We start from the raw sequence: 21,592 nt of genomic DNA on the forward strand, positions 1-21,592 counted from the left end.
TAACGGATGGCGTTGGAGCGGCTAAGGCCCACAAAATGGACTGTTACGCCAAGTGGTTGGGTTTGTATATTAAATACTATAGGCCTAATATCATAGTTCATGTACTGTAGTTAATGAATATAGTGTTTAGGCCCTAAATAATTGTTTATGATGTATTTTGTGTATGAGTACATAAAAAAGAAAGAGGCGGGGAAGACTTTCCCTTTACGATTTTTAAAAAGGCAAATAAGCCTGCTCCAGTTACATGATATTTATTGCCTATTACATCTCATTAATGAAAATATAATTTTGCCTGATGAGGAGACGCAGTTAATTTCTTGTTATAAGTATTACATTTTTGTCTAAGACAATGTAACACGAAATGGAACCCATAATCAGGGACGGATCATGTACCAAGTTCGGTTGAAATAATTCCAAGTGTTTCAGAGTTACACTGGAACACACACACAACTCTTATATATAATACAAATGTATGAGCAACGCCTTCGACTTTCCCCTGTAAATTCCTGAGTCAGCTGACACTCCCGTTCTTGGCTAAGCTTGGACTTAAATATCATTGGAATTAGTACCCACCAGCTAAGAGACTCCGAAACACATTAATCGACGGTGGACCTCGATAGATTAGAAAATAATCAAGGCAATCTTACAAGGAGAAAGCAGACTTTGGTAAATTAGCTTCGAGACCATTTTTTGCAAGGTGATAGTGCACGTTCAAAGTGTTCAATATTACAAACTGGGAGAGCGCAATTGCCTAATAGAGCAGAGAAAAAGCGTCTTACAGTTTTCGACTCACCGTATATGTCGTACGTTGCGCAAATTTGTAAGGTGACGGCGTGGCAGAATCAGTAGCATCAGGACCCTTTGCGCGTGAGTCAGATTTAATATTTAATGTTGAAACAGACCAGTACGATAGATTTCGAAACTTATCAAGTGCAAAGCCGTGATGACTGTATTCCTGTAGTTAGCAACACAGAATTATTTTCTTCTCATATTTTGTTTAGCAGAGCAAAGGACACTGAACATACAATATGCAATAACCTGACAGTGTTGTTTTATACAATATAATGTTCACCGTTTGCAATACTGTCGGCACCGTGTCACTGACGTTTCATGTATTTGTTACATTAATTATATACACAGCATCTTGCTGCAATATAGTCACTATTGTGACCCAGTTCTGACTTGTATTTACCATTTTTGAAAGTAAATAGTGCGTCGCAATGGGCAAATTTCTCAAACGACGGCACAGTCGCGCAGATGGTATTGAGAAAACTTAACCAGATTGGTCCAACGAATCTCCCCATACGCTATGTAACATGTCTGGAACACTCTCTCTATATATAAAATATATAAACTAGATCATTTATCTTGAAACGTCCTTGAACTTCTAAATGAATGACTAAAAACGTTGAATTTTTTGTACCATGCAAACATAAACAGGGAACATTGTTCGACACTGCTCAATACCACCAGAAAAACAGTATTGCCAATCCAGCATAATGGCAATTTATTAAAAAAAAACAGATTACTACATAATTCAAATTTACATGTAAAAAGAAATCTTAAGGTAGCACATTTGTTATGCAATGTTGCAAACTAAGGACTACACGGTATCACAAACCTTGAAAACAAACAACCCATTTTTGGCAGATTCTGCGACAGTTACTACGTAAGCGGCATAGGCGGGGTAACACATCCAAAGTATCTTAATGTTAAATACTACGGTCAACATATGACGTATTTCGAACGGGTAGAAACAAATTAACAACTAATTGAAAATTTGACTTTTTTCAAAGTACTTTATTTCGATAAAAGTGTTTAAGTATCGCATCCAAATACGCACTTGATCATAATGTCGTTTACAGCAGTTTGATATGTTAAAACTATTAGAGATATATGAAAAAATGGTTAAATTTGATATATTGCTTATGACTATATGGCATTTGTGGGAACTTTTTTTTTCTTGAAAGCACTATTTTTTTTTTATTTACTTCGCTTTTATAACATTACAATAATACTTTTTGGAAGGTATAAAAGCAACAAGTTCTCATAATTATATAATATCAAGCAGTGTTGTAAACTTCACCAGTATTTACCATATCTCAGAACAGTTTGAGATAAATGGCTTACTATCATCACATCTATTTGAAGCCACTTATGTATTTGAAAGAGATGCTTATCTAAGCCATTTTTTTCTAAATAAAGGCTTTTGAAAAAGTTACATTTTCAATCCCTTGTATATTTTCTATTCATTCGAAATCCATCATATCATAACCATGGACGCCCGAAGAAAATTTTCTAGGGGGCATCTCCCTGCTTGCTATATTACGTTTGGTTCTAATCAGTGTGCGAATTGAAAAATTTTCCCAGGGGGGGATGAATTTCACCCATATGCGCACCCAGTCCTCCCCCCCCCCATATATATATATATATATATATATAGGAAAGGAGGGCAAAGCGGATCACTTAACTTCAAGGGCCTCAAATGGCAACTAAAATTAAGACTAGGAAACCAAAGTTTTGAGGAAATATTTTATGATTATTAAACTTTGAAATAACAATACAATAGTAACGAGAATTGCATATACATAAATGATATTGCTTAATTACTGAACTACTGCAATTTATCCACTTTGCCCCACCGGTAGGGCAAAGCGGATCATGATAGTGGGGCAAAGTGAATAAGCAAAACTCATACATTAAAAGTCAGTGTTTAATACAGATATGCAAAATAGAAATTGTATAGAAGAACAATATATGTATACACAGTCTAAGACAATAAAAAAAGACACCTAAATGAACTGCTGTACCTACCAGAAGATTAAAATGTTTAATATTTTGTGAGTATTAGCCTAACACATTTAAATATAGAATTAAGTCTAGACAAAGCTTGCATACGCATGATCCCTAAATATGTTTAAAAATCCTCAAGTCCATAGAAGTCTTTTTTCTTATTAAGTAGGCATCTAGTATCTTTCAATCTATAGTAACTCTAATGAGTACAATTTACGTAGTAGCAAACAGATTTAAAAAAAAACAATAATAAGGCTTAAGGCTGAAAATAACATCACATCACACGCTTGGTTTACACAGATATCAAATGTGTCCCTTATAATAATATATGTCTTGTTCCTTATAATAATCGGTACAGTTTTCGTGAAACCATGACAGACAAATAGAACACTGAATCCCGTCTTCATTAAGTGGATCTGAATAACATTCATGACAGAACTTGCATTGGTAACTACCGTCTTCTGGTGATTTTGAATGTTTTTATTTGTAATTCCAGATGTACTTGGGAGAGCTATACCCGCAGCAAAACATTTCTTCTTGCAGGAGAACCTTGAATGGTAGATTTCCCTCTTTTCTCTGGTACTTCCTTTACGGAAGTTGCACCAGTACTTGGTTCGGTAGACATAGTAGACTTGCTATACTTCTTCGCAATCTTCTGTTTTAAACATTCCTTGATAGAGGTACTCGTTAGTTCCTCTGCACGTAGAGATCTCAAGCTTCCCCCTCCCCGAACAAAATTTCACCGTACGCCACTGTAGTCATTAGTACTGAACATGTATGGAACATTTTACGTAAATAGATTCGAGGCAAAAAGTAGAGAAACGAAGAAACAAACAAAGATCTGAAGTTAATTAAAATCATTTTAAAAGATGTAAAATCAAACTAATAGTTTCTTAACAGTGGTATAGAATTTCATAGTTTAATATAGGATAAGTTGCGTTAATAGCGGCTGCGATTATTTAAATGAACTCTTATCTTAACCCAACTTACTACTACAACAACTACTGATGTTACTCTACTACGACTACCACCACTACTACTATTACTATTGCTATGTTTTTGTTCGGCGAGTGTTAACGGAACAAATTTAATATGAATTTCAATATTCAAATTAGCTGTGTTGCAACGTATACGTACCGTCAATACCACATTTAGTGCCAAACAGATGTTCTAAAACAGTACTGTATTATGCTTGGGGCAAAGTGAATCGCTATTCGCTTTGCCCCTTCTAAAATTATTCACTTTGCCCCACACTACCACGTGAGACAAAAGACTGTCTACAGCATATGGACGACGTATTTACGATAATTCTCAAACATGATAACAAAGGTAAGATCCCACCCTGTCCATGTATAGTGTGTTCGCAAACATTCTACGGAATAGTAAGAAAATATTTCAAAATCCTTACCTCTTGAATTTTTTAGCAAAATGTGTATTTTTTTTCTTTCTCCTCTCTCGTCGAAACAACAACACGTACACATAAAAGAGTAACGCCCTTCTTTTCTTTCACTAGTGACGTCATAAACTGGGGCAAACATTTCCTGCCCTCTGTTTTCAGTTGACTGTAAATTGCGTTATTCGCTTTGCCTTATATATCCACTTTGCCCTCCTCTCCTCTATATATATATATATATATATATATATATATATATATATATATATATATATATATATATAATATACACTAACAAGTACAAAACAGTTGAGACGTGAGATCTTTCATAAATTTTCACTCAAGTAACATTTAGGTTAGCTACGCAAAGTAGACCTACTTATCTTTATGTCCACTTAAAAATACTCCAGAGGGGGGAAAAAGTTATCCCTGCCAGGGATAAAATTTTCCTTCTCCAGGGTGGGAAAGATTTTTGTCAGGGGGGAAATCCCTGGCATCCCCCCCGCCAATTCGCACCCTGGTTCTAATGAGAAAAATTGCCATCCTGGGTCCCACTGCTGGAAATATAAATTATAAATTTTCGTGAGCCAAGGGGGCCCGGGCACCCTGCCCCCTCCTTCGGGTGCCCCTGATCATGATCATATTAAACACTAAACTACCTTGGATGTTCATTGCTCCGTCCGTCATACGTTCTTTGTTACTGCCACTAAAATTTGAATGTTTGTAAGACTGTAGCAACACTGAATTACAAACATCAAATTTTAAGTTTTTATTTAAGTTGTAAATTTCAAATGTGTAATAACCTGAGGTAGTGTCATATGTTGCGCTGACAACACTATTAACTTGCTTGTGTCACGTAGTACGTCAAACAATTTCTCCCTGACAATATTTGCACGGTACAAAATGTCAACGTTTGGTATCGATTGGTTTAAAAGTTGAAAGAGCGTATCAAGATGGATGATCCATCCTGTTAATATTATTATAATAAAATATTAATGTACACACAAAATTGAACATTTGTCTTTAAACATTCTTATTTTAAACACATATATTAAATGGTGAGATTTTGTACTGTGCTAATATTGTCATGGAGAAGTTCTTTGTACTCGGCAATACCACCTGATCAACATGAAGTTGTGATTTTTTTTTTCAAATGTCTTTTCGCCAGGCTATTACAAATTTCTAATCTACATATTAAACTAAAACAAACACTACCGAACTGTTCACTGTTGCAAACCAGGGATGCTACAGAATCACAAACATTCAAATTTTGGAGCAGAATTGGTGAGTGGGGTCCCTGGTTTGAGCGCAGCTCGTGTAAAGTTGACATTATGGTTGATAAACAGTTTGTGTGTGTTCTATGCATTCTGCTGTTTTCACTTTCTTCATTCTACCATTTTCACTCATTCTCATCACAGTCTCCTTTAGCCTACACCGTATAATCATGGGACGTAAAACTGAAAAATTTCGTATTTTAGGTGCCTTTGCAAACAGTGGCGTATACTAGTTCGATGGCTTGGGCTATCACTAACCTTTATAACATCTGTACATTATTATTATTATTATTATTATTATTATTATTATTATTATTGGAGTCTAGTTTCCACGTTATTATACAGTCTACAAAATAAGAATAAACCTTTACAACACACTTTCATTTTATCAAGTAGATAAATATGATTTCCTCTCCACTAGCAAGACATATATTATCTGATTAGTATTACGGAACAACGATTGTACATTTCTATCTTTTTGTTCCATAAAATAACCCTACATTTTGCTTTGGATAGGGGTAGCTCTACTTACAAGAGAAAATGGAAGCTAATCGAGTAATAAAGAACGCTGAAATAGACTATTAACCAACGAAGGAGCCTGTCTGTAAGAGCCTTGGCAACGAAACTCAAATAATGAAACAAGTATTTAAAACAGCTATGTCAACTATCGCAAAATAATATAAAATACAAAATTTTCGTTGCATCAACGCAAATCGCTACGGAAAGAAGCTCAAGATGTTCGAGATAATTTCCAGAGACCCCCAAAATGCCTTGTCATTACTCGTATAATTTCCCTTTACTCTTCGCCCACGCTCAAGAAAGTAATTTCTCCAGAGGCAACTGTTGTTACCTGGAAGCCCGTTCGTACGCTGTGGGCGGAGGTGCAGCAAAGGGAAATGCACTGATATGATTATTGTTATAAAAGTTAGAGAGTGGTTTCTGTTGCGTTGTCATATCGAAGACCTCTGAAGTTAGTGAGACAGACTGCGTGCAAGATAGTGGGTCTTTCTAAATACATACAGTTGTCAAACTTGTAATCATTGAAAGAAGATAGTACAGTGTAAAATTATCAATATAATTTAGTTTATATTAGTGTAATATTCTAGGGCTACCACCGGTAGGCCCCGGTAGCCCACAAAATACGCCACTGTTTAGAACAATAATAACAGAAGTGAGACAGATGGAACAATGCCCATCCACAGTACCTTCGTATCGAATACTACGATCATGATATGAGACTTTCATTAAATATGAATGAAGTTAAAAGAGGTTGAAAATTTGTCGTTCTTCAGAACGTTTTCTTTCAAAAATTGCTATAAGTACTACGCATAAGGATGGTTCTCAATAGACGTAAAGATCATAATGTCGTTTACAGTAATTTGATATCTCGAACCGTTCTGGAGATACTGTAAAAAAAACGTAAAAAAATGTTCAAGTTTGCAACGCTGCTCAAAATCATTTGAGAGAGCTTGTAACTCTTAACTACTCAAAGCTCTTGCTGTAATGTCAAAGGCAAAAAGGAAAGTAAAAATTACTTTACAAAAATGTTCCCACAAATAAGTCATTTTAAGCAGTATAGCAATCTCGATGCATGTTTTCGTATCTCTGGAACTGTTTGAAATATCATATTGCCGTAAACCGCATTACGCTCTTTACATTTATTGAAAACAGTCTAACTTCTTCGAAATGAAGTTTTTTGAAAAAGTAAAATTCTAATTCCCTACTTACTTGAAATACTTCCTATCATGATAGTAGAATTGGACACTAAGGTACTTTTGATGTGGGTTGCTCCGTTCGTCTCACTTACGATACTACTATTACAGAAATCTCCAAAATTTGGACGCAGTGATATTTTAACATCCTTAGTTTGCAACACTAAATAGTAAGTGTGGTGTTACAAGTTTATTTTGCCATGTGCTTTTGAAATTTGTAATAACCTGATGGAATCCCATTTGAAAAAAAAAATACAACTTTAAGTTGAGCTGGCAATACTGCTGATTAGTGTGATAGTGTAAGTTTTAGTTTTACATGTAGACTAGCCTTTGGCTAGCTGGTAGTGATGAGCAAATGCAAGATCAAGACCGGGATGGTCTTGGTCTTGCACACCCAGTCTTGGTCTTGCAAGTCTTGCTAGTCTTGCTTTTAAGAAATCTGATGCTTTTCATAGGTATATTTTACTCTGGATGTAAGGGATAGTAAATTCTACAATGCTCCAATAGTAACGGAAATACAATGTATGTTTCTAAATGTAACATAGTTTATCTTCGTGTAAGTATGACAATAAAGGTCATCACTTACGTTGTACACTATTTTTTTATTGGGTGCCCACGCTTCGCTACTTATGAAATAAATCACGACGTTTCGTAATCTTTTTATATTTTTTAACAGATCCAACACTCCACTTGTTCCCAAACGTGGGAGACTACCCCTGAGACGAAGGGAAGAAAATCAAAACGGTACAGATTATTGAAATACCATGGACTGCAAATATATTTTTACACTCTTAAGGCGTCAGTTTTTTTTTCAACCAAGATTAGCTAATCTTTGTATTAAACAAACTTACAATGAAATATTGCGATTGTTTTACTGATTCCAGTGGGGTAGAAACATGGATATTACGCAAAAGCGATGGAAAAAATTGCAGACTTTCGGAGCCTGGGCATGGAGAAAAAAGGAGAGAGATAGCTGTGTTGAACGAAAAACGAATGAGAAGGTGTTAGCCAATATTCCAACCAGTTCCTCTTTCTCCTCTTATCAATATCTAAAATTCTTTTTTCTCCTACTGCTAATATTTCTGTGGAGGACGAGCTGGAGGGTATGGTGAAAGGAAAGAGAGAGAAGGAGCAAAGGAGATTGTAGTTGAAGGAAGGTATTAAAACAGAAAATTCCTACATTAAGACGAAGAGACTAGCTGAGGATCACCGTACATCGAGGTTTCTCAGTTGCAGCAAGCAACCTGCCAATAATGACAGAATAGCTTTGATGATGATTATGATGATATGGTTAGCATATCGACCAAAAAAGAGAGAAAAAATTAAAATAATTATTATAATCGAAACTTATTATTTTAGAATAATTTGAGTGAAAACTAAAAACTACTCAACTCTCTCTTTTCTATAAACTCAATTTGTATAAATACTTTTGACCTATATTAGAAATACAAAATAACGACATCAAACTACAAGTTATTTAAAATAACTGTACAAAATCAGTCTCACTTGTGAATATGGATTAGTAGCATCAATTACCCACTTCGTTGGGTTATTTTTTTTAAATAATGTTTCGTTAATCAGTCACTTTTTATTATTACTAAAGCGCTTTCTGATATCGGTCATTTTCGATTATTTTTATATTTCTCTCCCCTCTTTCTTCCCAAGTTGCGGGGCTGAATTTGGATTTAAACGACATCAGAAACCTCACTGTTCATCTTAGAGACACTGAAAACTATGGATTCGGCACTAATATCGGTCATTTTCAATAAATTTATATATCTCCTCCTCCCCCATGTTCCAAAGCACGGCATCGGAAGTGTCTGTTCATCTCAGTGACCTCGAAAACCATGAATTTGACATCGATAATAATGGTCATTTTCGATAATTTTTATATATATCTCTTCCTTCCCCCTTCCCAAGTTACGGTGCTGAATTTGCATTTAAACGGGATCGGAAGTATTACTGTTCACTTTAGCGACCCCAAAAACTATGAATTCGACACCAATATTAATTTTCGATCTCCCACCGTGAAGCTACGGTGCTGAATTTGGATCTAAACAGCATTGGAAGTGTCACTGTTTATCTCAGCGACACCCAAAACTATAGACTCCACTCTAATATCGGCCATTTTCGATCATTTTTAAATCTCTCTCCTCTCCCCGTTCCCTAAGCTCCACCGTCAAAGTTATGTGACAGAAACCATTTCATGTCGGAACCTCATCTATGTTGAAAATGTGATCGAGATTGGTTCGATGGTTCAAGAGTTGTTTTATTTATTTTTGTACACTTCCCCTCCGCTCTTCCTCCCCTAAGTTCTACCGTCAAAGTGATATGGTAGAAAACACCCCAAGTTCGAACATAATCTATGTTGAAAATTTCATTAAGATCAATTGGGTGGTTCAAGAGTGATGAAGTCACAAAGACAGTCACTAATACTTTTATTTTATTTTTTTTTACATATATCTCCCTCCTCCCCATTTCCTAGGTTGCACCGTCAAAGTAAAATTATAAAAATCGTGCCAGGCCTGAGCTTCATCTATGTTGAAAATTTGATCGAGATCGGTCTGGTGGTTCAAGAATTATTGAGTCTCAAACTTAGTCTCTTATATTTTTATTTATTTTGATTTTTGTATACCTCCCCCTCCTCCTCCCATACGTTGCTCCTTCAAAGAGAACTGACAAATAACATTCCAGGCCCAAACCTGATCTGTATTGAAAATTTGATTGATCTTGAGCGGCTGGTTCAAGAGATTAGGAGTCACAAACATAGTCACATTCAATTTTATAATATAAACAGTAACGTAGCGTGAAGTTTTGAAATGGGTAGGCTGAAATTAGATTCGTAGCTAGAGGGTGACTAGGAGGGCCCAGTCCCTTGAAATTTGCAATTGTTTGTTGTATGTATATATGAGTATAAACTGAATTGAAGTTGCCCCCCCCTAAAAAAAAACTATCCCGCCCTTACTTAAACGATCACGTCTTAGTGTTCTGACCACGGACCTGGCTGTAATGCTTGATAGAAAAATGCTAATTCATGCAATATATTTTTCATATACTGCAAGAAAAAGTATTGCTTGATAGAAAAATGCTAATTCATGCAATATATTTTTCATACAATGCAAGAAAAAGTATAACAGTGATTCTGCTTCATATTTCCCTCACATATACGGTTTCCTTACATATGCGATACTCGCGTATCACACATACCACACTGTATTACTATTTCAAAGAAATAAATAAAAACGGATATAGGGTTATCTTTATTATAAATTCCCCAAATCATAGACACAAACTTAAGCTCATTACCCACAACACATATCAGCATACTAATGGAAAAGAGTAGTGCTGCAGCTAACAATCAATTGATGTTGTTTTTTTTTTTTTTTTTTTTACAGAAAAAAAAAGTATTTTTAAATTGGAAGTACAAAAAAAGAAAGAAAGAAAGAAAAGAAACTATACCTCACCTGAGGCCTCATTCAGTATCGATCTTCGCAAACTTGCGGGGCGCAACGCAACGCAACAAATACAACAAGCAGTTATAATTGCTATGTCAATTATCGCCAACTAAAATGTAAATTTTAAGCTGCGATAACACAAACCAGTACGCAATAAGGTCCCTGATGTTTTAGTACTATTCATAATAATATTTTTATTCTTTCTCTCTTTTTTTCTTTGTCAGAACTTGACTAAATACGAGCCCTTAAATTTTTCATAGTCTCTCTGTTTTATATTAAAATAGTTTCTTACAAGACCGCGTCCTGTCGCTTTTGTTTCCCAAACACCCGAAAGGCTAGCCTTTCGTCAACATTCGTCCACTTTCGTTGCATCGTGTTGAATTTGTGTATTGCTCATGGTTTTCGTCTGCTAAGGTTGACGGGAAAGCGATTGGCCCCGCCCCATTCTCAAGATTACATGAGAAAGGAGGAAGGCTAGCGTCCCATAGCCTCCTAGAACGCGTTCTTGCAAAAGCTTCAGTCTATTCTGGCGTGATGTCTAAACAGTGCATCAGAAAATAAATCCATTTTAATAAAATTAATTGTATCAATGTCCAAAAGCAACATTTCAGGCTGATGTATAAATAAATGGATAGGCTAAGCCTTATAGCCTTAATGGACACTACGTCCCTGAATATAAATTTACTGTTGTAGTATAATGTTACATCGCTCAATCTTCGATGTGTCGTATATCTAAGGAGGCTAAAAGTTATATGTTGAATAATTGTTTATCAATGTAAGTATCCGCCCATGAAATCAAACTTGCGGTCAGACGCACTAAGTTTTTGTCAAGGTCATGAAAATGTTTTTGTCAATTTTATGAGCACACACTAAAAATTTCCAACGGATGCTTGAGTCTCGGAGCCAAGGCCATACCTATGTAGTCAGCGCCTATGGTGTACGGAATTGCCGATGTTCAATACTACATTTCTCTTCAGTTTTGGAAGAACATCACTAGTATGCTTTAAAATTAAATGAAGATCTAGTTTAACGTCCCACAGTTATGAACCAAGGCTAAGGGAGACGATGATGATGAAAACTGACAAATGGTGGATTGAAGAAAGCAGGAGGAAACGGAAAAACATGAGAAAACCCACGCACACGATGTTTGTCCACCAAAATTGCTTACATGGCGCAAGATGACACCTGTGTGGCTTAAAAACGAGCAATATCTACAGAACAGCGAAAAACCAATTCAGGAAACTATATACTGTAGCTATATGCTACAGGGGCAGATCGACTCACACGGACTGCATAAAACTATTGGGAACACATTTACTCCAGTGGCATTTTTACTGAAGCCAAAAAATTCAAGTAAAAGATGTAATGAGTTTTCTCCTTTTTTACATTCTATAAAGAATTCAAGTAGTACCAGTACTTGCGCAAGAGTCTTGGTCTTGCAGGTATGGTCTTAGTCTTGCATCGGTATTCCTAGTCTTGGTCTTGGGTGCAAGACTCTTGCAAAAACTGCAAGACCAAGACTCTTGCGCTCATCACTACTAGCTGGTGGGTCCGCCCCCAGACCCCCGTGTTTGCTCGGCCTACGGCGTCGCATCTCTTATGTATCAGTCCTTGCATCAAGAGCGAATTTCGTGCATTTCCTCTCAATATTTCCTGAATTCGGCCAGCTGAGGGCTTTGCCCCCAAATCCCCGCGTTTTCTCGGCCTACGGTCTCACACTTCTTAAACCTACAATTCTACCGAATTTCAAGTTTCTTTCCGTATTTCAACTACCTAAAAGATAAGATTTTGTATCCCAAGAAAACATTCATTTAAATAACATGAAAATTTCTTCATTCCCCTTTAGACCCCTTTATAAATATTCACTTTTGACGATTTTCCTGTAGGTTACTCCCAGAATCTACAGTAATGTCAAACTTCATCATTCTAATCCTGCCGGAAGTGGCTAAACATTTTGGGGGTGTAGATGATGCCCCATATAAGTAATATGGGAGAGATTTTTCAGTTCCCGCTAAAACACTCTAAAGTTGTAAATTTTTATTTTTGGTGATTTACGTGGTAACACTAACGAAAACGTATAAGCATACCGAACTTCATGTTTTTATTCCAATTTCAAGTACCTAAAATATAAGATGTCCCCCCAAAAAAAGGTCCATTTAAATAACATGGAAAATTTCTTCTTTTCCCCTTTAGACCCCCTAAAAGTTAAAAATATTCACTTTTGGTAATTTTCCTGAGGGTTAGTCCCGAAAAGCTACAGTCATGCCAAATTTCATCATTGTAGCCCTACAGAAAGTGTTCAATAATTTTGGGGTGTAGAAGGTGTCCCATATCAAATAACGTGAGGAAGATTTTTCAATTGCTCATAAAACCCCGCTGAAGTTGGGAACTTTAATTTTGGTGATTTACTTAGGTAAGGCTAACGAAAACATACAAGCATACCGAATTTCAAGTTTTTATTCCAATTCCAAGTACCTAAAACATGAGATTATAGGTCCCAAAAAAAGGTCCATTTAAGTAACATGGGGAATTTCTTCACCCTCATTTAGACCCCCTAAAAGTTGAAAATATTCACTTTTAGCAATTTTCCTGTGGGTTGGTCCTAAAAAAAAAAAAAAAAAAAAAAAAAGCTACAATCATGCCAAATTCCAATTTTCCACGTCAACCGGAAGTACCCCTTTTTGTTAGTTCATGTAGTTTTCTATATAGTTAGAATTCGAAATATATAATAATCTGTCGTGTAGTGCCATTTGGAAAGATACATAGGGTGGTTGTGCCAGTCTTCGACCACCCCCTAGTTGCCGACCACTTTTCACTTTAAAACCATATATTAGGCTTATTTTCCGATAAAAAAGCATGCTTTTCCGTTATAATTGAATTGCAGCTTATTCTGAACCAATCACAAAGATACTGTCAAAATATATTGCACATGCATTCGGTAGTAGCCAATCAAATGTATGCATACGGAAGACGCACTGAGTTTTCGACAACTTTAATCTGTTGCAAATGGGAACGACAGCGCCCTGTTTTTCGTGCTTTTCCATAGTTTTATCTCACCAGGTAAGAAATGCACATATTATTCTGTTACATGGAACTGTAGAGCACATTTTAGCAATTGAATTTTTGTGATAACTGTAAGGTATGAAGAATAAATCAATAAAATGTAGTGGTCGGACAATGACTTATGAAATATTCTTTGTTAACTAGTGTTCGACCACAGGGTGGTCGAGCACTGAAAAATTTTAGAAATATCAATAACGACTAACTTTCTATTCGTCTGCATGAAATGAGTACCTAGTTACCAATTCTGAAGTTATAATGGAATACGAAAACATTTACTAGTGTTCGACCACTACTTTTCGTAATACATTTGTACTGGTCGAAGATTAGCTGTTTCTTTCTCAGTGTCCGACCATGCTTTGCGTTTGTATTTTCTCGCAGAATTTCTTGATTCAAACACTAATTCAGTGATCAATTTACATTTGTATAATCATCTGCTGAGTGTTACCGTTAATACATGAATATTCACCGAATGGCCGTGGCTCAGTGGTAATGGTGAAGAGGCAATCCACTGAGGGTTTGAATCCCTCTCAAGAGCAAGGGTATTTTAATTGTCCTCGATATTTCTGTGTTCGTGTCCCTGTCAGGATTGGATTACCTCCAATTGGCTCGAGGAGCATTCAGGCTTAATGTCTCGGCTGAGACGAACTTTGAAAAAATAGTAAAGCGTTGGCTTAGCATTTGGAAGGTCCTCGGTTCGATCCCAGCAGTCGACCATCTTGACTGAATTATTTCGGATTTTTCCTCAGTCACACCAGGCAAATGCTGGGATGGTACCTTCAAAATAGGCCCTGGCCGTCTAACTTCCAACATCCTCTCCCCCACCCTATCCCGGTCAGAACCGTAGATGCCTAAAGTCCATAAAATAAATTCAAATTCAAGTAACTGAATATTCATGTGGTTTCCCAACATTTTCATGGAAAATTAACGGCACTGTTAGGGTATGACATTTAATTTGAATAATAAATTTATTATATTTGGTCTAATACGTTTAATACTGAACTACACTATTCTCGCTTCGTCGTGGAACGCATTCAAATATTGTTAGCGGAATAGTTACTATCAGCTTACGTCTGGAATACATCTGTTTTCCTTGCACATCCTTAAAATTTTTGATTCTTTCAGAGATAATGAGTGAGTAGGCCTAAGCTTAAACTGCCAGCTTATTCAAGCGAGAATCTACAAAAAGCTCTGGAGGGTTGTCGCAAAAAAAAAAAAAAAAAAAAAAAAACTCCATACGAAAGGCATCAGTAATCTATGGAATTCCTCGGGTAACGCTGATGGATAAATTTCATGGTCACAGTCCCAAAAAGCGAAAAATAGATCCAGAACCATACCTAACACAGAAAGAAGAAGAGGGATTAGAAAACTGGCTCCTTACTCTGAGCAAAAGGGCTTTCTACAGAAGAAATACGATCTTCTGAACAGTGTTAAAAAATTGTCGATTCAGAAAAACGCAAAACGCCGTTCAAAAACAATCGAGCTGGTGAAACCTGGTACTACACTTACTTGAGAAGACACCCACAAATCGTGTTCCTAAACTTTGAACAAGGCGCGATACACTGTAACCGAGGGAAACATTCGCTTGTGGTTTTAGGACTTTGAGAAATACTTGAAACAAACGGGACAATATGATATTCTAAATGATTCTAAGCGAATATTTAATGCTGGTGAATCCAGCTTTCAACTGTGTCACAAATCAGGAAAGGCGTTGGGGTCCAAAGCGTGGGAAAATATGTACGAGGTGAAGGGCAACGAGAAAGAAACATTAACACTGCTTTGCACTTTTTCCGCAGCAGGAGAAATTGTATCCCCGATGGTCATATACCTGTATGTAAGAGATCTTTCAAAGGAAGTCATCAGTGGAGTTTCTTCAGAGATTTTCATAGGCAGGTCAGGTCAGATAGCTGCTGGATGCGAAGTGAAACACTACGAATGGATAGCAAACGGTTTCCTAAAATGGGTGAATGATCCCTCTATTAAGAAACTAGTCCAGTCCTTCTACTAATCGACGGCCACAAGACTCACTTGGAAATAGAAGTCAGCGAATTTTGTTCCAGCCATGCTATAGTACTCTACTGCCTTCCACCAAACAGCACACATATTCTTCAACCCTGCGACCAGGGGCGAATCCAGGATCGACTTCTGGGGTGTGGGGGGGGCGATAGGTTGTCATACTGCTACTTTTAAGGGCTCCAAACTTTGGGATGGGTTTTATTTATATATATAAAATAAGAAAGTTTCCTCTTCTGGAAGGGGGGGCATCGCCTCGATCGCCCCCCTGGATCCGCCCCTGCCTGCGACGTATCAGTGTTCAAATCATTTTCGAGAGTTCTACATGGAAACTGAGTAAAATGTTATACGTGTTATTTCTGCACCACTAATTAAAAGAGTGATATACAAGGTAGCAACACAATTAGTAATTAAAAACTAATTTAGAAGATGGGGTTTATACCCCTTCAACCCAGAGAAGACGAAGCAGTTTGGTGCTGCATTCCACTGAACCTTAAATGAATTTGGTGGTCCCTTTCTTGACAAAACTATCCCAAAATTACTTAATCTCAACGACTATTGTGCGAAACTGCGAAGTGATACCTGAAAAACTAATGATGTAACATCTACAGATGCTATTAGTTTGGTAAAGTTATGCTTTAGCCTTCATACTGTAATTAAAAGCACATTAATCGAGTAGTGGTCGATGACTAAACAGTAGGCGGTCGAACATTAACGAAAAATGGTCGAACACTAAAAGAAATCAGTTACTGGTGTTTCTCCGACTAATATTACATAAATGGTATAAGTTATCTTAGTTTTAGATAAAGTATAAATAAAATATAGTTTTAGGAACACACGTGAGCTACTTGCATCCTCCTAAGTTTTTTCATTGAGTGAAAAACGATTAAGGACCATAAGAAAATAAGTTAGGTGGTCGAGGACTGGCACATTTACCCTATTTGCTGGGTTGGCAACACAGTTAACTTTGTGCTATCACAGAGTATGCCAACAATGTTCCACTGTCGATATTTGCATAGTACAAAATTTCAGAACTTTTTGTCCGTAGTTTAAAAGTTAAAAGGCGATGAAGACAAATTGTGCACCCTAATAAATATATAGGGTGTCTCAAAAGTCCCCTGACATAGGGTAACTCTGTTATCAGAGTTACAACAAAATGTAAGAGGGAAAATAGTCTCCACATATGATGTTTTCAATGTAAAGTGAAGGATTTTTTATAACTTTTAAAATCTTGGGTTTTTGGGGTAGTTTTTAGACTTAGTCAAGCAGCTACTGCGTCGTTACTATATGTCCTAGGATCATGGTTCATACCTCATTCTCTGTAGAATAGAGCAGGCTTTAAAATGCCGTACTATATACCACTTCACTTACATGCCCGTACCATATACCAGGAGAGGGAAAAATTGAGGGGAAAGGGGAAATTTCAGGGAATTTTGGACACATTTTGGGCCCCTCTGGAACGGCTTTGTATAAACGTAGAGATCTGAAGAAAATCTGATAAATACTACTCGGTAGACTGAATGTGTGTACCAAATTTCAAGCTTCTATCTTGAATAGTAAAGACGGAAAAAATATTTATCAATAATGCCTACAATGCCCCAGATTACCGTAAAGGACCCCAATCTCAGGTTAAAAATTTCCTGAGACATCCATATTCATCCTAGAATCATAGTTCATCATTCTCTCTAGAATAGAACTGCCTTTCAAACGGTACCATTCACATGTTTCCATCATGTATCTGAGACATAAAAATAGCGAAAAAAAAGAATTTTTTGGGGTAAAAAATATATTTTTTTTTTTTTTTACCTTTTTGCTCCTCTGGACCCCTCTGTGCTAACGCAGAGATCTGAAAAAATCGGATAAATACTATTCAGCGGACTGAATGTTTGTGCAAAATTTCAGTCTTCTAGGTGCAAAAGTAAGCCCGCAAAAAAACGAAAATAGGCCTAACAGAAGAAAAAAAATTTTTTAAGTTATGACATCATCACCTACATCTTGACACAGGAAGGCGTGAAACCATACGTAACATGTTCTACAATTCCACTAGATTTGAAATATATATATATATATATATATATATATATATATATATATATAAACGGACGGAAAAGCTCAAATAGGAGACTTAACGCAAAGTTCCATAAAACACCCATATAATACGTACAAATTGTACCATAAGATTGTATAAGGGTTAAATCGGAGAATCCGTTTGAGTTCTATACTCTTTATGCGCGCAATTTTAAATGAAAGTGCAACATTGCCATTAATAGATGGGCTGAGAAGGGGAAGGAGGGGTGGTAGGTGGGTAAAGTTTGTAAGAGTATGGTGGATGAGGGCATGTTTGAAATGGAAGTTGGCAATCGACACGTTAACGTAAAAGACAGTAACTTCATTCACTTATGTTGTGGGTTCAGGTGAATAGCAACGTTGCATTTTCATTTAACATTGGACGCATAAAGAGTGTGCAGCCGAAACGGCTCGTCCGATTTAAAAACTTCCTTCATTTTATATTGAAAACATTATATTTGGAAACTGTTTTTCCTCTTACAACCTTGTAACTCTGATAGTAAGAGTTAAACTGTCATGGGACTTTTGAGACACCCTGTATATATATTTACATAATACACACAATTGGCTAAAGCAGGAACATATCTAGGCAAAAATATAATCACAATTGTAATTATATTTATATCGCGGCATGTGGGCTGTGAATTACGATATTCTGAAGAAGATAGCAGTCAACGTTGAAATATTTTCCTACCTAAATACATTTGATATTATAAATGATGCTTTTGTTTTCATGTTGAACAAGAATGCAAACGTTATTCATACCATTAATTATTGTTTTTTCTCAAATATTAAAGTTCATAATTATTTCGAGATTGTGTAGAATTGTATAATGAAATTTTATATCATTTCACGAAGTTTATCAGAGCAATTACAACTGTCAATATTCTGTGGGATATGGGTAGCTATTGCAGAATTTTTCATGCTTGGAAAATATCTTATATAATTTATTACAAATGTAGCTTTATTAAGTGTATATAGGTTAGTTAAAAAATGTTATATTACTTTAGGTATAATCCTGAAATCAGCATGAAGTCTAAATTTATAACCTAACAATAATACTGACTTTTTTCTTTCTTACTAAGTTGGAGTTTCTTACTTATAAATTTTATAACTTCCTAAATGTCAGTGTATTCAATTAGATGATAACCGTAGTGAAAAATGTAGGAGATAATCGTTGTAAATATATTTTTAAAAATGTAAAAATACTCAAATAATAATAAAAACCATCTGCTCAATGTTTTATTATCTAATATTTTTGACAGCGTTACTAAATATAGTAGTTTATTAATAAGTAAAGGACAGGTATGCGTCGTAGTTGTTAACTTACGCCAGACAATTTTTTTTTAAAGTGTGTTTGTAATATTGTAAGGGGAAAGAACTGAAATTCAAAGAATGTTATATATATAGTCGTAAGACTTACATGTTAATATATTGGATATTAAGAATTTCATTCCATGTTTATTGATACTACTTTCATTAAAATATAATACCAAAATGTTCCATTTATTACGTTTTGATAGACCGTTAGATCATTTAAAAAAAAAGAAAAAGAAAGAAAAAAAAGAAAAAAATATGTATCTTAACAATCCCAAACTGCTGTTTTGAAATAGAATACTGGCTTTTAAGGCGAATTAAAAACGTATTCTGCCGCTTTTCATGATTAGTTTGGATACGGAATGACATCTTCGCTTAGCGATGCTTTTTAGTAATCTCACTGAATGAGATTTTCAACAGATGGCAGTCAAAATCGTTACTGTGATCCCATGATGCATCGCTTCTGTGGCATGTGCCTTCTGTATCAGCCATTTTGCAGGTTTCCGCGAGAAATTGTGTCGAGTTAGAAGGCTTCTAACATCGGTAAGATTTATGAGCTTTACTCAGATTAACAATGTGTGTAACTTTGAGGGTGTCGTAGATTTTTTCTATCCGTTATTTTAATCTCTCAGTAGAGTATGTGGGAGGGCGGGGCGCTGTAAATCGCTCGTACTGGTTGTCGGCTCGACTGAAAAGCCTAGTTCAATAAAGGAGAACTAAGGGCACATGGTTTCCGGGTTTCTGCTGAGATTGAGAGTCAGAGGAATTAAGTGCCCTGTACTCGTATATGTGGTAAAATAGTGCACAATAGATATCGTAGCAGAGTAATATATTTTGTACACTTTCAATGCATTGGAGTCAAATATAGAAGTAATCGAGTATGAGTAAAAACGTACTGTTCTAATCCTAGTGATGAATTTGCAATCTTCAGCACGACAGTCGATCATCGTAACATGAATGCTGTATATCCATTTGTCATATTAAAAGATGCCATTGAAGATTAATATACTACATTAGGAAATCAAAGGTAATATTTAACTTGACGCCATTGCAGCGACGAAAAGGAAATAATATACAGCGAGTGTCCAGGTTCATAGTATGTAAAGCTTCTCTCTTAAGCCTAACTCATTTGTAAAAGGGTCACTGGTCGTCCTTATTATGACATATTTTCCTTGTGTGTTGGAATATATTTCGAAATATTAAAAGTAAGTCTTCAGAGTAGCCAAGTAATGAAGATGCACGAAAAAATTATTAAATTATAATTGATTAATCATCATGTATTTTGAAGAGAACGTCAACGTGATTTTTTTTTTTTTTTAAGTTATCTTATTGTATATTTCGGAATATCCTTTTTCGCAACTTTCATAATGTAAGTATGAGACTATCATGCCATATATACACTAACTATACGCACTTCATTATGGCCATTAAATGTATTGACTTAAATATGGAGGGACTTTTTAGATTATAACTTTAAACAAGGACTATCTGTAGTACAAGGTGAAATTCTAGAGTGTGGGACTACATATAAACTAGGTGAAATTATCTGATGATCAAGGGCGTTAAAATGAAATTAAAATTACCGTTTAAAAAAGACTTTCACGTAACATTGAATATTCTCAATATACTCAGATTACATACAAGTTAATCCACGTGTATTTAATACATGATACGTAGGAATTTTTACACGCATTACGTAAATTTGCGAGAAGTAAACAATATACTAATGTTGACACTTGTTTCCGTGCCTTTGGGCAATATCGGAAAAATGAGATTGGCGGACACGTGCAACCCTTGTACACAATGAATGTACGTTTACCGTAAGGTAACTGGATTAACATTTTGTCAGAATAATTATTATTACCGGTACAGTACTCTCCCTTCCTTTACCTCAGTGTAAAATAACAGCACAGCTAATTTACATTGCTATTTGGGAGAAGTAAATTTGGATCTTACCTTGCACTTTGTCAGCATATTCACTTACAAACACATAATACATATATACAAACACTTGCTTTCAGGAAGCAGAACATTTTTTTTTTTTTTTTTTTTAATTTGCCTATTGTTCAGCTCATCCTTTAATAACGAACTATTACAATTGGAAACAGAATTGTATAATATGGTTGCAGTGAACTATTACCCGTCCCCGTCTATAATGAGTTAATACAGAGAAAGGATATTATAATTACAACATGATACATCATTAAAAGCAAATTTTTTTCAAGACTTCCATATAATTAGATGCAAGCTGAGTAAATTTCGTGCATAAGTCTATAAATGACAATATGGTTGTTGCATGGTTAACATGAGTGATACAATTAAAACAATACTTTCATGAAAATACTTAATAATAAACGATCCTGTAGTCAGTTATCGATAAAGTTAAAGAATATTATTACATGGCATTAAAAGAAATTATGAATGTAAGATCCATGCAGATATGATTTACCCATGCATTAGCTTTATGTTCCCAAGTTTTTCTTTCAAAATTAATTTCAATAGGTTACC

At 35.6% G+C, this 21,592-nt stretch overlaps 1 protein-coding gene across 5 annotated transcripts in view; it reads left to right on the plus strand.

Annotated features, from left to right (window-relative positions):
- Positions 1-21,592, plus strand: part of LOC145673856 (uncharacterized) — a 558,369-nt gene that overhangs the window by 301,017 nt on the left and 235,760 nt on the right. Inside the window, exon 1 of one of the 5 annotated variants that reach the window (XM_081743631.1) lies at positions 19,510-19,627. The exons of 3 other annotated variants lie outside the window; for them this stretch is intronic. The gene's annotated coding sequence lies outside the window, so the exon portion shown is untranslated. Of the gene's footprint in view, positions 1-19,509; positions 19,628-19,777; positions 20,112-21,592 lie in introns of those variants that run through there. One more of the 5 variants, XM_081743632.1, reaches the window with a different exon arrangement.

The sequence above is a fragment of the Thermobia domestica genome, chromosome 17, assembly GCF_964235325.1.
Source record: "Thermobia domestica chromosome 17, izTheDome1.hap1.1, whole genome shotgun sequence".
Classification (NCBI taxonomy): Eukaryota; Metazoa; Arthropoda; class Insecta; order Zygentoma; family Lepismatidae; genus Thermobia; species Thermobia domestica.